At 34.1% G+C, this 15,703-nt stretch overlaps 1 pseudogene; it reads right to left on the reverse strand.

Annotated features, from left to right (window-relative positions):
• Positions 1–1,125: 1,125 nt before the first annotated feature.
• Positions 1,126–10,214, reverse strand: LOC116643261 (annotated as a pseudogene).
• Between the last annotated feature and the right edge of the window lie 5,489 nt (positions 10,215–15,703).

The raw sequence follows: 15,703 nt of genomic DNA on the forward strand, positions 1-15,703 counted from the left end.
GTATATATCTTATTTTTATTTAAAAAAATTTTTTTAAAGATTTTATTTATTTGACACAGAGAGAGCAAGAGAGAGAGAGACAGAGAGCAAGCACAAGCAGGGGGAACTGCAGGCAGGGGAGAAGCAGGCTTCCCGCTGAGCAAGGAGCCCGATGTGGGGCTCGATCCCAGGACCCTGGGACCATGACCTGAGCCAAAGGCAGCCGCTTAACCGACTGAGCCACCCAGGTGTCCCACATCTTATTTTTAAATGATTTCTTGAATGAAGCCTGGTATTTTTGTAACATGTTTATAAAGGAAGAATTGAGTTGGATAGAAAACTCTTGCTTCTTAGATTTGCTAAAGATATTGAGTAATTTTAAATAACAGTATAAATTTTGAAACAAAGATAGGTGTTCTTGTAGTCATTTGAGTTTGTATGTTTAATAAAGTAATTAATTTTCCAGTCTCACAAGCAGAGAACTCCTTTAGACCAGAGTGCTTTAAGCACACCCATTTTATGAAACTCTTTTCCTTGACCTAACTTGCAAGAAAGGTCTTCTAATATTCAAATAAAACACAGGTACAAAGACTCCTGTGTTTGGGATTTCAAGTTAAACAGAGGGTGGAAAATAATACTTAACATGTGGGCTTATTGTACTTTTAGAGTTAGAACAGGGAGAGGAAGGGAAGCAAATTATCCTCTGCTCAGCACTGAATGAGTAAGACCTGCTTAGTCAGAATATGGGCAGATGCCAATTATTCAAGGACTAAGAGGCAAGACTCCAGAGAAGCTCCTACTGCTTCCTAAAAGGATGACAGTTAAATTCCAGAAGTGGGTTCAATTCCTGGTGGATCTTAATGTCTTTCAGAAAGAAAGACAAAAATGGCAGCAAAATGAAAAAAAAAAAATAGCATTCAGCTTTACATAATTACGGATAGGTACTATAATTAGTGGAGAATACTCAATTTAGCATTAGTGGTAAGAGCAGTGGGTGAGACAGATTTGCTAAAACTAAGAAAAGTTTCATATAATCAAAGACACAAAAGAGTTTGGATTTTAATTTAAATGAGATATCAGAATGCATAGAAATGAGGATCTCCCATGCAAGATTGTATGTAGTACATAATAATAATAATTAACACTTCAGCAATAGATCCTATTAACTGATTTAACTGTCATAATGTTACGAGAAACTGGTAGAGTTCTCAGGCCTTGACCCCTCAACCACCAACCAGTACCAGATTCTTGAGTTTGCTGCAAGAAAAGAGCTGAAGGACAAGTCAGAGTAAAAGCACAGCAGAAGTTTCATTACAAAGAGAAAGTAGACTCTTGAGATGTGAGAGCTAGTGAGCTCCAGGGACAGCTGTGCCCACTGGGGTTTAGGTTCCTATCTTTTATTGACAGCTAGAAACAAAGGGGTGGAATATTCATTACTTGAGGCATGGATTTCTTGGAAGCAGGGTTACTTGCTTTTTCTTCCTTATTTGGTCAGGGGTTTCCTGTCATGGCACCCTGAGGGAAGAGATTTTAGTATGTTTGTGTGGTATAATGATGGAATAATGTAAACTTTGGCCTACTTTGTTGGCCATCTTGGGTCCGTCTGGTTTGATTAGGTTTCTTGCGGCTTTGTTTTGGAGTGCTTCCAGGACAGACCTCTAACTTCCTCCTAGTTGGCCATGACTTCCTCTCTGCTGGCCATTAGGCAGGCATCCTGTCAGAACCTAACTAACTTCCTACTCTAACAATAATAATCTGTAATTTAGGTACTACTGTGATGTGAGTGCTGGTATCATCCACACAAATAGCTAATTTAGTAAGTTTGGATCCATGTTCACCTTGGGGGCCCAAATCACTGCTGAACACCTGGAAGAGTGGAAATAGGTAAAAAGGATGATGCGTGTAACGGTTTTGCAAATAAATTTTCTCAATTACATTGATTTCTTTCTGCCCCCTACAACTTTCTGGTTCTTGTGAAAACTTTAATTTGTTACATTCATTATCCAAGAAATATTATTATTTTTAAAAAATTTTTAAAGATTTATTTATTTATTTATTTATTTACCTATCAGAGAGAGAGAGAGCAAGAGCACAAGCAGGGGGAGCTGCAGGCAGAGGGAGAAGCAGACTCCCCACTGAGCAAGGGGCCTGATGCGGGACTCCATCCCAGGACCCTGGGATCATGACCTGAGCCGAAGGCAGATGCTTAACCGAGTGAGCCACCCAGATGTCCCCAAGAAACATTATTCTTTAAAAAGGGCATATTAGAATTTAGAAGAATTTTAACTTGGAACATTACTGACAAAGCTAAATTTCTCTTTATCCTTATTAGCAACCTCAGTGACCTTGCCTATCACAAATAGCCACTAATAAGAAGTGAGTGCATATCATTTCAAATGTCTTACTATACTTCTTATATATACATACATACATATATACATGTATATATAGGTTTAGGTATAGGTACAAGTATACATATGTGTATATCCACTGTATTAGTTTTATAACACTGCTATAACAAATTATCACAAATTTAATGGATTAAAACAGCACAAATTTATTATTTTATGGCCTTTTAGCTTAGAAATCTGGCACAGTCTCAATGGGCTAAAATCAGTGTGTCTGCAGAACTACATTCCTCATAGAGGCTGTAGGGGAGAATCCATTTCCTTGCCTTCTCCAGCTTCTAGAGACTGCCCACAGTCCTTGGCTCATGATTCTCTTTCTCCTTCAAAACCAGCAACATTACTTCTATCTAACCATTTCACAGTAACATCTGTCTCTAACCTCAGAATGAAAAGATTCTGATTGGATTGAGTCCACCTGGATAATCACTCCTTCTCAAATTCCGTAACTTAATTTCATCTACATGTCTATTTTGCCAAATACTCACAGCTTGTGATGGTTAGGTGGTGGGTATCTCTTAGATGTCTTTTTCCTGTTTACCACACACAAACATACTATTATTACTTTCAATTAGGTGACAGGAAGTATCATTGCAAGTCTCATAGCTTCTATTTTATTTTATTTTTTTCTGTGCAGTAGAAGTTAATATCACCTGCTCAGTATCTAAGGAACTATAGGGGAAGCAGTCTTGAGAAGAATTGGGTGTTCTCTGTGTGTGTGTGTGCGTGTGCGTGTGCGTGTGTGTGTGTGTACCCAGGAGATGGAGTTTATGGGGGGATATATATGCAGGGCTCAGTGAGATGGATTGAGATGGCAATAAAGAATATGTTTGGAAAGACAGCTTGCCGTTCTTCTGAGGAGTAAGAGGATGGCAGCAAAAAAAACCTCATAAGGGTTGAGGGTGCAGGGAAACATTTATTTGGTGACTTGGGACTGTGATTTGAATAAGCTTGGTGTTCTCAAGCATACCACCTTCTTTTGTTTGTTTTCGGAAATCATTACATTGTCAGAAGTGTTTGAGAGTGAGGCATCTTGTCTGGCCCGTGATGGGTGCTGCTGAGGCATTTCGTGGATGGCGCTGGCACACATGCAAATTATTTTTCTCTCAGTAAGCTTCTTGTTTGTTTGTTTTTACTTAGAAAAGATTAGTGAAATCTGTTTATTAAAAACAAAAACACTTTGAGATCCTACAAAACTGTGTTGTCTATTTTACAGCACTTAGCATTGATTTCTTAGGTAAAAGAATGATTATGTTTATTATTATTATTATTATTTCTAAAACCAAAGGCATTTCTAGGATTTCACTCACTGATCTGTGCTGGTTTGATAAAAGAAATCATATTAAAATACTCTGGACACTTATTGTGGCACAAATAAATGTGCCATATCTTTTCTAATTATTTTGTTTACTGTGATAATGGCTCATTTCCATGTTATATCTTATACTGATATTTTGGAGTTAATATCCCTGAAAACATTAGTGATGAAACAATGTAACAAAATATCTCACTAAGAGTATAGGCACCCTCTTTCATAAATATGGATAATACTTCATTGCAAGACTAGTTTTTAAAGATTGTGAGTCCTCAAGAGACATGACAAATTTTGATGTCATTGAATTTAACCTATATGCTTATTGTTTAATTTGACTTTATAGATCACAAGTGATGAGCTATGTTGAATGCCCTACATTTTCCAATAATATCTATTTTTTAATCTTTAATATTGTTTACTTATTAGGCTTTGCTTCAAGTGCTCTGTTATTATATTTTATAGCATCTCATTTTTAGAAATCAAACATGTGTGTCTAATCCGACAGGGCACCTTAAAATACAATGTTTAGAACCTAATAAGTAGAAGTAATTGATTTCTGAGTTGAAAATGAGTCAGGTCTAACTGAGCCCATCTTTATTAAGCTACTTCAAAGGACGCCCATAGTAATGAGAGAGAATCGCCAATTATAGTACATCATTTAATATCACACCTATCACTTTTTCTGATCCAAGTAATATTTATTTGCACTGAGTGATTTCAGTTACATGACACAGTTAGAGTTGAATTCTTCTGCTAGTCTAACTTAGCAGTGCATGTTCCAGAAAGATATATGGTGTAGTGAAGAAGACGATTTAGTAAGACAAGACATTTTTCGTCTCTGGACTTTTTGCTACATAAAAGCCTTGTCAGTTTGACATTTGCTACTTTTGCTTATGATTTTGTTCTATTTTCTCTTCCTCCCATGCCATCTTTATCAAACTACTAAAACACATTTTGCTAAATACTCCAGATGGGACAGTGGTACTTGTCCATACTTGGCTCCTGGATAGAAACTAGGACAATTGCCAAGCCTCTCTTCTTTTTATAGCCCCATATTTTGAACGTATTGTATAATTCTACTTTTGCCCATAACTGTATTATTATTACTAATTATTTATATTATTTTTTCTGAAATTCCCAATCCCACAATTGAGTTATATCCAGTGCATGGTAGAACAGTAGGCACTAAAAATGTATCTGCTGAATGATGAATACTTGTTTATACTTTCAGTGTATCAGAAGAGGATACTTTTATTTTAGCACAGAAAATATATACACTACATACACTATCTGTATATGGGATGTACATAGAGGGAAAATAAACTCAAACTTAGTCTTTTGCTTTTAGCATGCTATGAATTAATCATACAGTGTAGATAGAATCTCAATAGATAGAGAATGAGAGAGTGCGCATATGTTGTTTAATAGTCCTAACTGTTTGAAAGATGAAAGGGATGCTGACTGTAGAGTAACTCCAACAACTCAGTTTTGATTACTTATAAAATGGTTAGAGACTTCAACTTTGATTAATGGCAGGCACGATGCTTTGCAGAAACTCTCCCATTCAGAACACCTAGAACATGAAAGAAGTATCAGTGTTGTAAAATATCACCCAGCCAAGGTCCAAAAGATGGACATAAAAGGTGAGCTAAGACAGAAAGCTTAACAGACAAGAGGATGAATACTTTTGACACCTTTGCAGGCATTGGAGTATAAAAGTCAGAGTGTAGGGCTTGAGGGGGTGGGAAAGGAATTGGATTTTAGTTTGGGACCATGAAATATTGCAACTAGAAATAAAAATGAACCAAGAGCAGACTGTCGTTTGTCTACTTAGAAGGAAAATAAAGAGTTTTAACAAATAATTGCACTGTAGTGTCATGGATTAGATCCTGAAACTGAAAAGGCATTAGTGGAAAAGCTGGAGAAGTTGAAAAAAATCTGTAACTTAGTTAACAGTATTATGCCAATTTTAAATTCTTAATTTTAAAATTGTATCATGGTTATAAAAGATGCCATTATTTTATTAACTTGGTCATATGAAATTCTCTGTACTAACATCACAATCACTAAACCAAATATAGTTTGTGTAACTATGTTAATATTAAGCGCAGTAAATCTACAGCAAAAAAGAAATACTACAAAGAGGAATATTTCATAATAATAAATGATTCCATTCTCTGGAAAAATATAACATTTCTCAGTTTGAATGCACATACTAATGTCGTCTGATGATATATTACAAAGGAAAAAATTGAGAAATGTGCAAGGTAAACTAGAACAACAAATTATATCTACTAAATGTAGAAAGAAAGGCATAATTATAAGAAAAATATGGGGTAATAAAATGAAAATGTAAAACAGAATCAGCAAACAAGTTGTTTCTGTGAAAAGTATCATGCAATTTATAAAAATTCAAGCAGATATGGCAATAAAATAAAATAGTAAGCACAAATAACCAGTGCCAAAAATTAAAAAGTGGGTATTAATACAGAATCTAGAGATATTGAAAAATAGAGGATATTATTAACATCTCCATAGTAATATACATGAAAATGTAGAGAAAATGGAAAAATCCCTAAAGATAAAAATAACTTACCAAGAACTGACACAAAGTAAAAGAGAAAAATTGAAGAGTCATTGTTATTAAATGATTTCAAATACATAATAATATCTATCTACAATTATTAACTATCTGCAATTAACACCCATCATAAACTTGATTCCAAAGTATGAAAAGAGCATTATAAAAAGGGAAATTATGGTCTCAGTCACAGATAATCAAAGATTATAAATAAAAATAAAATGAATACAGCATCTTAAAGGGCCAAACCTCCCCGATTTCAGGGATAAAAATTTTAAAACAGAAAACTTACAAGAAAATTTCTCAATCTGCTGAATAACAACAAATATTCCTAGAGCAAAATATCATATTTAAACTAAAATATTACAAACTTTTCTTTTGAAACAGATAACAAGGAAAATGTGTCTACCTTTAACATTTCTAATTTGCAGATCTTAGTCATTATAATACAAAAGGGCAGAATTAATTTTTTGAAACATTTGAAATGTATTTTGAAGCAAAATCTCCCATTTTACACAGTCTTGCAAAACCTTAAAACTCACCCATCATTGTGTGATATATGTCCTCCTCTCCTTTGAACTGATAGGATTTTGCAGTAACCATAACCAATAGAATATGGTGAAAGTGCTATTTTATGAATCCCAACACAACGTCGAAAAAAAGCCATTGCATTTTTTCCTTGTTTTTTGTACGCTTACTCATGGAGAAGACTGTGTGAAGAGGAAGTGGGTCTTCTAAACTCTGGCTCCACCTGTTTGCAGCTGAGTACCAGCACCGAGTTGCTAGGTATAGTGAGGCACTTTGAAAGTGGATCCTTCCGTTACCTCATATTAGGAACTTCCCCAGCTTGGTATGCACTGACAAAAGAAACACTACTGAGCCCTGATAAAATTTAAGATATCGGGGCAAAAGCATAATATTGTTTTAATCTATTAATTTTTGTATAGCTTTTTATGAAACAGGGAATAACTGATATAACAGAGATTAAAATTCATAAATATTGGAGACATTCTAATATTGCCTATTTAAACTTTGTTTGAGATAATAGTAATTGACTTCAACACAACTTCTATCTGTAAAATACTCAAATTGTAATCAGGCAGTTTTAGATTACTTCTAACAGTTTTTTTTCTTTGTATTTACCACATTATAGTAAGTGTGCTTATCTATTTATTTAACATATAAGCCACAGAAGACACAGACATTCACAGCTACATTTGTGACCCTACTGAGGTCTAGATAAATTGAAGAATATAAAATAAAAATAGGAGAAATAATGATATATTGCTGACCAGAAAGCCCCTAGATATGTGGAAACAGCTTTGTTATCACTGATAGCCTGGGGGAAATCAAATTGAAATCCCATAATAAATCTCTGCAAAGTATGTTTTCATTGCTAACCCTACAACCCAATAATTCCCAACATTCTGACTGTGATAGATCACTCCTATGATTGCCAGCTTTGAATCCTAGCCTTTAGGGGATATTGAATTACTCTTCAATAATTTTGAAAAGACCCTTTCTCTCTCAATACAGTTATCATGATATTCTTTTTGAATTATTTTTGAATGAATTAAATGAGATTTATATGACGGACAATATGGGGCAGCGAAATAAGCAATTTTGATATCAAATAAGCCTAAATTTAAATCCCTGATTTTTAGGGCACCTGGGTGGCTCAGTAGGTTGAGCATCTCCTTTGGCTCAGGTCATGATCCCAAGGTCCTGGCATCGAGCCCCGGGTCAGGCTGCCTGCTCAGCAGGGGAGCCTGCTTCTCCCTCTCCCTCTGCCTCTCCTCCTGCTCATGCTCCCCTCAAATAAATAAAATCTTAAAAAAAAAACACCTAATTTTCAAGATATGTTACTTTAATACTATTATTATACTTGGAGCCAGGACAAAGTTTGAGTTAATTGTTTTTCTTATTTCATGGTGAAATATTATCAGTCTATGCAAAATCTCATTTTATTACCCTTACTGATACATTTCATTTTCTTTTGTCCCCATTCTCCACTCTCACCCTACCACACTGCCTATAAGAAATAGTTCTAGGCTGCTGGATATGAACTTTTGCATTTGTATGTAGCTTTTAAAAACATATATTTTTGAAAATATATTTATTGTTAATTTATACAAATTTTTACAGATTTACACAGATAGTACTCACCTGTAGATTTTTTTTCTAAATGTTTCCACTAACCACTATTTTTAGGTCCTGTATAGCCTAGTTTATTGTTTTTAACTCTTTTCCATGGTATACATCTACCACATATTTATCCATTCAAAATCTAGATTGTCTCCAATAATCTGATACAATATAATTCACTTATTGATACAATGAACATCTTCACATATGTTACATGGTCCTTAATGAGAATTCCCATATGAGGATTTCTCTGAAATACAAACTCAGGAGTTATTATTGGATCACCTAATGTATGCAAATTCATGAAATACTGTCAGACTGGCCTCAAGAATGGATTTTTAAAGTAACTTTCCCACTATGGTAATTGAGGAATCCTATTTCTCACATTTCCACCAGTATTTGCCATTACGGTACTGAAAGCTAAGATATAATCCAAAAGCTGCATTTTTACTTCTAATCTCCTAAACTATATCCTTAAAAGGCAAATACTATAGGTTAATCATTACCACAGGAAAAAATTTTAACATAGTTTAGACATATTTCTAACCTCCCAACCTGAAAGAATACATCATTAGATTACCCAAGTCCACACATTAAGATTAATCACTTATTTTGTATTTGTTAGGAGTCTTTCATTTGCAAGTATAAGAATATAGGACCCACACTGGCTTTAAGAATATGCAAAAATTATTCCAGAGTTAGGATGAGGTACAAAAAGTTTGATCTGATGATTCATTCCTACTTGTCAAAGACCTATTTTGTTTGTATCTTATTTGTCTTTTTTTCTTTTTTTAAAGAATTTTACAAGTTTAATGTGAAATTTAAAAAAATACAAATAGAAAGAAGTCCATGTTCTTTAATGTTGTACAAAAAAGTATGAGTAGAACCAAAAGTAAATTAAACATTATTATCACATTTGTTTACACCACTATCTAGTTCTTCATATTAACCTCATTATTCAAATAACAGAAGAAAATAGGTTGCAGTTTAGGGATTGAGAAAGAGATAAAAAAAAAACAAAAAACAAAAAAACCAAATCTTTCCTACCATGTTTATTCTACACCATATAGCTGTGCTCACAGAGATGACTTCTTTTACTTCTCCACTGTGCAGCAATTCAGTCATAAAATTGAACCTGCTAAGAAGCTGAGGAAGACTAGAAATGGATGGGCCCAAATCCTCGTGCATTTTCATACAATTTTAACAATGATGCAGCTACCAGCTTGTAATTTTTAGGGCTGCAAACAAGGCTTTCTCTTGAAGTTGAACCAAAAACAACTTCTTAATGTTCCTTGGGTTTTGTAATATGTGCAGGAATATACGGATAATGAAGAGATTCAAATTTTGGTCTCTACCAGTTACCAAAGCAGTTATCAATGATCCAGTCCTACAGGGCTCCATCTTGACCGCTTTGTCATTAAGTGCTTTAGTCCTTCAACTTCATCTCCTCCTGGCTTAAGTTCACCACCAGGTAATTCAAAGAAAGTTGTTCCTAACTTTAGCCATAACACATGGGGCGGCCAGTGCTCATGTACAATCAGAACCCCTTCTGTAGTCCTTCTCATTCCAATTTTATCAAATTCCTCCCTCATGCACTGAAATCTGGCTGCAACAGAGCTGTCCTTCTCATAGAAGGACTCTTTGTACCGACAATGTAATTGGTAAGAGCATACAGGTTGACGGTTTGCTCCAGGGTGAGGGGGTCAGTCTGCTGGATGTACTTGTTGCCAAACTGGTTGACCCCCTGGGGCCAGCGGGGTTGTGAGCGATTGGGTGGTGCCACGGCCATGCTGGCCATGCTGGCAAGCTCCAGTACGAGGGGCGAGAGGAAATGGGGCAGGCAGGGAGACTCTCCCTGTGCCAGCAATGGTTATTTGCATCCCCTTTAGTGTATGCCACCTGCCATTAACATGAGAGCGCAAGAGGAGACTTATTTGTCTGTCTTAATGGAGTTTAATTTTTCTTGTTATTGATTTTTCTCAAACTCATAAAATGATGTCCAGAAATTTTCAGGATCTACAGGCTTTCAGCTTTTCATCACACAGAAAGAGAAAGTATCTCCCAGAAACATTTGAAGAGTGGGAAATTATGTTTCAGTACGCCAAAACACATTTTATATATTTCGTTCATTTGCTTGAATTAAGCTTCTTATATCAATCACCCTAAACTAAGCCAACTAGGGACTAATCCTGAAGTTGGTACTGATGTCTACTTTTCTAAGGTATCTGAGCTGTGTAAGAGTGGTAAATACAGGTTGACAATCAGGGTAAAACTACAGAAAAGAAGGGTAAATGGATGTGGAGAACAGAAAGAGCGAACATGTTCATTAACTAGAAAAACTGTACCCCGACACAATTAAAGCAATTTAATCCCTTATAATAGAATTTTCATAAAATGTAGACTAATCTTTAAAAAATTTAGTTTTGCTAATATTTTCACTACAGTTATTATTTGTTAAAAATAAAATGTATGCTTTATCAAGTTAAATAATTTTGAGATTCATAGAGGTTATTGTTTTGCATCTTAATCATCTTACTCCCATATCTATGCTCGTGTAAACATATGTTTCATGATATTAACAGATTTTGTGAGAACAGTTTATTAAAACAGTTTCATAATTTCACAAAATAAACATTTATCATTCTGTAGTATTCTTTTGTTTTTGTTTTCATGAAATGATATTTTGTGAACCTTTCTCCATGTCAATGCATAGAGATTTAAGTCATTAATTTTATTTTTATTTTATTATTTTTTTATTATTATGTTATGTTAATCACCACACATTACATCATTAGTTTTTGATGTAGTGTTCCATGATTCATTGTTTGCGTATAACACCCAGTGCTCCAGGCAGAACGTGCCCTCTTTAATACCCATCACCAGGCTAACCCATCCCCCCACCCGCCTCCCCTCTAGAACCCTCAGTTTGTTTTTCAGAGTCCATCATCTCTCATGGTTCGTCTACCCCTCCGATTTCCCCCCTTTCATTTTTCCCTTCCTACTATCTTCTCTCTCTCTCTTTTTTTAAACATATAATGTATTATTTGTTCCAGTAGCATAATTTATCCACTCATTCCTGTCCTGATGGACATTCAGATTACCCGTTTTTTTTTTTTAAGTTAACAGTGTAATTAAAATAAGCATTAATTTACATACCATTAATTTAATTGGGTCAAATGATCTTACTTTTCTGCTCCAATATGTATTTCACACAACACAGAGATTTAAAATAGGGATGTTATTAAGTAAACCTTACTGTAGAGTATAATTAGTTACTAATTTTTGAATCACCTTCTGCAGACTGAAATAAATTAGCACATTTTAAAACTATGCACTAGAATGCCATATTTATTTGACATGAAGTTGTATTTTTTCCAAAGGAAACACTTTAAAATTTTAATAATATGTATAGAAATATTAAAAAGAGTGCATATTCCTTTCTTTATTATGTGATATTGGAGTAATTTAATATCCTGTTATAATAAATTGATCTGGCTGATCACTTTGGTAGGCTTCATTTTTTGCAACAACTCGGGAGTCTCTATTCTTTTGATCAGTATAAATTGTCATGTTTCTTACTATCGCTGGGTCTACCTCTAGGAGACTATCTTCTCTGCATACTCCCTTCAAATTTCCTACTTTAAATTTTCCAGAAAGCCTTACAAAAAATTTTATATTATACAAAGTATATGGCCTTCTGATTTGCAAAGAAGCACTTTAATCCCAAAATATAAAGACACTTTTTTTCCCCTGGGGTTTAGAGGACTGATCACCATAGGGAGCATGCAGGTTGCTATTATTTACATAGAGGGGATTAGCAGTAATATAATGCTGGTTTAGTAAATAAAAACAAAACACATAATCTTTTTTTTAAAGATTTTATTTATTTATTTGACACAGAGAGAGAGCACAAGCAGGGGAAGCAGCAGGCAGAGGGAGAGGGAGAAGCAGGCTCCCCACCGAGCAGGGATCCTGACACAGGGCTTGATCCCAGGACCCTGGGATCATGACCTGAGCTGAAGGCAGCCGCTTAACCAACTAAGCCACCCAGGCACCCCACACATAATCTTTTTAAATAAATAACTTTGTTCTAAACTACTGAAAAGTTCCACAAATCAAGTGAAAACCTGGAAAGTTGTTTTGTTTGCCATTCTGTTCTTATTTTTAGATATGAGTGTTTTGACATAGTTCTCAAACTTTAAAATGATACCATCTAGCAAAAGAAGTGGAAGTGCATCCCCAGGGGTATTTGCTTTTATTAGGTAAAATAGTGTAAAAGTGTTCATTCTCTTATTTACAAGCAACAATGACAACTTTGGTAACAGGATAAAATAGTTTTGAAAATTCTACAAATTCTTCAATGTACACATTTTATATTCATAGTTTACTCAAATCTCCAGAGGGTAACAGTCTATCAGTATTGTATTATTGAAAGAGTGTGGCATAGAGACTCAGGAGGCCTGGCTTCGCATTCTGGTTCTCCCATTCAAAAGTTATGATTTTATCATTAAACTTTTATAATCTTTATTTTGTCTTGTCGCTTCAGAAATGTGGATAATAATACCTATGCAAAGTGTTGTGAAAATAAAATGACATATTGTTAGTGAAAAAATGGGTATGGACTAAAATGGACTAAGTCATTTATCATGCTCTAGACATGTTTCATAAAATCCATACTGCATTTGTTGATAATATTTTAAAATCAAAAGAACTTTTAGAACAAGCTGCTACAAGTGATGGTTGATATTTAAATAGTAAAAGATAACCCTAGGAGTAACATCATGGAAAATGGCAGAGTGGGAATTTCCTAGTGTTATTTTTTCCACTGTAACAACCATTAAGCCAGAAAAAGAACTGTGAGAATTGACTGTTTTGGGAATCTAGGACCTGATCACATACTGACAGCAACCAAGAAACAGCCCAGTGAAGAGGGAGGCTGCCGAGCTTTGGTAAGGATCCCCTGTGATCCTCTGCCTTGTTTCTTAAATTCTGCATATCAGTGAAATCATATGATAATTGTCTTTCTCTGATTGACTTATTTTGCTTAGTATAATACCCTCTAGTTCCATCCACGTCATTGCAAACGGCAAGATTTCATCTTTTTGATGGCTGTGTGATATTCCATTGTATATATACACCATGTCTTCTTTATCCATTCATCTGTCGATGGACATCTGGGCTCTTTCCATAGTTTGGCTATTGTGGACATTGCTGCTATAAACATTGGGGTGCAGGTGCCCCTTCGGATCGCTACATTTGTATCTTTGGGGTAAACACCCAGTAGTGCAATTGCTGGGTCATAGGTAGATCTATTTTCAACTTTTTGAGGATCCTCCATACTGTTTTTGATGGATGGCTGTTTCTCGTCAAACATGGAAGCCATAAGGCAGTAATATGACCTGTTTCAAATGCTGAAAGAAAAAAAAAAAATCTGTCAACCAAGATTCTGTATTTGGCAACACTGTTCTTCAAGAATGAAGAAGAAATTCCCAGATAAACAAAAGCTAAAGGAGTCTATTGCTAATAGACCTGCCCTAAAAAATGCCAAAGGGAGTCCTTCAGACTGAAATGAAGTGACACTACTATACAATAAGTCAAAGCATATGAAGACTATTATAAAGATAACTACACAGGCAAATAAAAATTCTTTAATTATTATAGTTTTCATCTGTAATTCCTGTTTTTTTCTATATGATTTAAAAGACAGATGTTTAAACAATAATTATAAATCTGTGTTAACTGGCACTATGTATAAAGATGTAATCTGTGACAGTACAAAAATAAAGGGGAAGAAGAGAGAGCTTTAAGAGTATTTGTATAGTATTGAACTAGTTGGAGTTATATACACCAAGTTGTTATGCATCTAAGATAATTGTAACTCCCATGGTAACCACCAACTAGTTACATAAACAACTAAAAAATATACAGAGAGGAAAGAAAAAGGTATATTACAAAAGTAACCAACTAAATACAAAAAAAAGGCAATAATAGAACTAAGGAATAAAAACATAAGACACAGAAAACAAATAGCTAAAAGACATGAGTATGTCCATTTTTAGTCATTATCTTAAATGTAAATGGATTAACTAATTAAAAGGCAGAGATTGGCAGACTGGGAAAAAAAAAAACTGTACCAATATCCCTTATCAGTGATATTAATACAAAAATCCTCAACAAAATACTACTAATGTGAATTCAGCAGCATATAAAATGGACTATAATGATGGCCAAGTGGGTTTTATACAAGGAATGGAAGGATGGTCCATCATATAATAATCAGTCTATGTATTACACCACATTAATGTTTTACAGGAAAAAAAAACCTGCATGATAATCTTAAATGATGCATAAAAATGTCATTTGTCACATCTACTATAACCCTCAAAATACTATGATTAGAATCTTTTTCTACATGGTAAAGGTCCACAGCTAACATCATACTTAATAATGAATGGCTAAAAACTTTTCCTCTAAAATAAGGAATAAGACTGGGGTGTCTGTTTTCACCACTTCTCTCTGACATAGTTATATGATGTTCTTGCCAGAGCAATTAGGCAAGAATTATAAATAAAAGGCATCCAAACTGGAAGGAAGTAAAATTGTTTCTGTTCATAGATGACATGATCTTGTATGTAGAAAACTCTAAAGAATCCACAAAATACTGTTACATCTAATTCTAAAATTCGGGAAATTTTATAAATGAAAATCTATTTGCAAAAATTATCTGTATTTCTATATACTGGCAACAAATAATCTGAAAAGGAAATTAAGAAAACAATTTCATTTTCCATAATATCAAAAAGAATAAAATACTTAGGAATAAATGTAACCAATGAGGTCTAAGACTTGTACATTGAAAACCACAAAATATTGCTGAAAGAAATGAATGAAGACTTAAATAAATGGAAAGACATTTTATTCATATATATAAGACTTAATATTGTTAAGATGACATTTCTACGAAAATACAGAATCAGTGCAATCCCTATCAAAATGTCAGTGGTGTTTGGGTAAAAATGGAAAAACCCATATAAATTTAATATTAAATTTTAAGAGACCTTGAGTAGTCAAAATAATCTTGAATAACAAAGCTAAGCTCATACATCATAATTTCAAACTTACAAAGCTGTAGTAAATAAAATAATGAAGTACTGACAAAAATATACAAATAAAATATAAATATAAATATACATATACACCATTGAAGTAAAATTGACACCCCAGAAATAAACCCATATATATATATATATATATATATATATATATAGTCAATTGACA

This window comes from Phoca vitulina, unplaced genomic scaffold (genome assembly GCF_004348235.1).
Source record: "Phoca vitulina isolate PV1807 unplaced genomic scaffold, GSC_HSeal_1.0 scaffold25, whole genome shotgun sequence".
Lineage (NCBI taxonomy): Eukaryota > Metazoa > Chordata > Mammalia > Carnivora > Phocidae > Phoca > Phoca vitulina.